The sequence below is a fragment of the Rana temporaria genome, chromosome 1 (assembly GCF_905171775.1).
Source record: "Rana temporaria chromosome 1, aRanTem1.1, whole genome shotgun sequence".
Classification (NCBI taxonomy): Eukaryota; Metazoa; Chordata; class Amphibia; order Anura; family Ranidae; genus Rana; species Rana temporaria.
This window is the reverse complement of record NC_053489.1, coordinates 260,163,707-260,166,680: the sequence shown is the minus strand read 5'-3', so window position 1 is coordinate 260,166,680 and position 2,974 is coordinate 260,163,707.

The following is a 2,974-nucleotide window of genomic DNA, read 5'->3' as shown; positions in this document are numbered from 1 at the left end:
TAAGTGCCCGATCAACAAAGCACTTACCTAGAAATTTTCTGGTGTGTAACTTAAATTCCGCCGGCGCAAGGCGTTCCTATTCAAATGGGGGCGAGTCCCATTTAAATTAGGCGCGCTCCCACGCGAAATTACATTACGCCGAGCTTCGTGAATCGCGCCGGGTCAAAAAAATTGCGTCGGGAAAAAAAAAGATACGGCAGGAAATGTTTTATTTTTTTTTTAAAAATAACAGCGTCGCGGGTAAGAAGGGTCTACTTTTACAAGGTGTAAACAGTTTACACTTTGTAAAAGCAGCCCTAATTTTACACATGCAACTTAATACTTACGGAGAAAAAACGAAGCTGAAAAGCTTCGTGGATCTCCGTAAGTGCTAATTTGCATACCCGAAGCGGCATTTCAACGCAAAATGCCCCCAGCGGCGGATGCGGTACTATATCCTAAGATCCGGCAGTGTAAGTCCTTTACACATGTCGGATCTTCTGTCTATCTCTTGGAAACTGATTCTGTGGATCAGTTCCAAAGATAGAAACAGGGATACGCAGGCGTAACAGCAGATCCGCCTGCGTATCTCTTTTGAGGACCTGGCCCAGAATTCAGAGAGTCGTGGTTAATGATTCTTACTCTGAATGGTCAAAGGTTATCAGTGGTGTACCCCAAGGTTCAGTGCTGGGACCCTTACTTTTTAATATCTTTATAAATTATATTGGGTCTGGGATCAAAAGTAACATTTCTGTCTTTGCAGATGACACCAAGCTATGCAGTGGAATAACGTCCTTGCAGGATGTCTCCAATTTACAAGCCGACCTCAATGCTCTGTCTAATTGGGCGACTGAGTGGCAGATGAGGTTTAATGTTGATAAATGTAAAGTTATGCACTTAGGGAATAAGAATATGCATGCATCATACATGCTAGGGGGAGTACAACTGGGGGGATCTGTAGTGGAGAAGGATCTGGGGGTTTTGGTAGATCATAAGCTCAATAATAGCATGCAATGCCAAGCTGTGGTTTCCAAAGCGAGCAAAGTCCTTTCTTGTATTAAGAGAGGTATGGAGAGAGAGAGAGAGATATAATTTTCCCCTGTACAAATCATTAGTAAGACCTCATCTGGAATATGCAGTTCAGTTTTGGGCACCAGTTCTCAAAAAGGATATCGGAGAACTGGAGAAAGTGCAGAGAAGGGAAACCAAACTGATAAGAGGCATGGAGGAGCTCAGCTATGAGGAAAGATTAGAGGAACTGAATTTATTCACTCTTGAGAAGAGGAGAATACGGGGGGGAATATGATCAATGTGTACAAATATATAAGGGGTCCATATAGTGAACTTGGTGTTGAGTTATTCACTTCACGGTCAACACTGAGGACAAGGGGGTGCTCTTTACGTCTAGAGGAAAAGAGATTTCATCTCCAAATACGGAAAGGTTTCTTCACAGTAAGAGCTGTGAAAATGTGGAACAGACTCCCTCCAGACGTGGTTCTGGCCAGCTCAGTAGATTGCTTTAAGAAAGGCCTGGATACTTTCCTAAATGTACAGAATATAACTGAGTACTAACATTTATAGGTAAAGTTGATCCAGGGTAAATCCCATTGCCTCTCGGGGGATCAGGAAGGAATTTTTTCCCCTGCTGTAGCAAATTGGATCATGCTCTGCTGTTTTTTTTTTTGCCTTCCTCTGGATCAACTGTGGGTGTGGAGTTGGGTGTAGGGGATTGTATTGTGTTTTTTATTTTGTTTGTTTATTTTTTATTTTTTTGTGGTCTTTTTTCAACCTGACTAACTATGTAACTATGTAACTATGATTTGCGGCGTAATTTTGAGCATGCGCCGTTCGTAAAATACGTCAATTACGCGGGGTCATCATTCATTTAAATAAAACACGCCCACATCATCCCCATTTGAATTAGGCGAACTTGCGCCCTAATTTACGGCGGCGTAACGTTACGCCGGCCCATAGATACACAATTGTATCTGAATCAAGCCCTTAGAATTTTTTTTATAGACATTTTACCTTCAATGTAATTTATATGTGAAATGTTGCTTGGAAACAAAGGTTTACATTTTTTTGGCACAGTAAGGTTAGGTTCACATTTCTGCAATGCAGGAACATGTGAAAAAACATTTACTTCTTTTGTGCGATTTCTGTGTGGAGTATTGAAATGAATAGGCTGCCCTAAGCGCAATCTGCAAAATTGCTTCAAAAATATTTGAGCATTTGCATAGCTGTGAATGAAGCCTACAAACAGAGGGCCAGATTCACGTATCTGGGCGTATCTTTGTGCGGGCGTAGCGTATCCTATTTACGCTACGCCAGGCAAGTGCAGTATTCACAAAGCTTGCTCCGTAAGTTGAGGCGGCGTAGCGTAAATTGGCCGGCGTAAGTCCGCGTAATTCAAATTTGGAAGAGGTGGGCGTGTTGTATTAAAATGAGCCGTGACCCCATGCAAATGAGGGGCCGAACGAACGACGCATGCACCGTCCGTGGACGTATCCCAGTGCGCATGCGTCAGATAGAATGCCTAAGATACGTCGAACACTGCCTACGACGTGAACGCAACTTACGCACAGCCCTATTCACGTACGACTTACGTCAACGACGTAAAATTCGACGGCTGTTCCGACGACCATACTTTGCACTGGCTGCGCCTCATATAGCAGGGGTAACTTTACGCCTGACGTAAGCCTAACGTAAACGGCGTAGCGGGCGCAAGTACGTTCGTGAATCGGCGTATCTACCGCATTTGCATATTCTACGCGTAAATCTACGGAAGCGCCCCTTGCGGCCAGCGTAAATATGCACCCAAGATACGACAGCGTAAGAGACTTACGTCAGTCGTATCTTGGCAACAGTGAGGCGTATCTGATTCTATGAATCAGGCGCATAGATGCGACGCCTCACATTCGGAACTTACGACGGCGTATCAGGAGATACGCCGTCGTAAGTCCTTTGTGAATATGGGCCCAGAATGTGTAAAGAT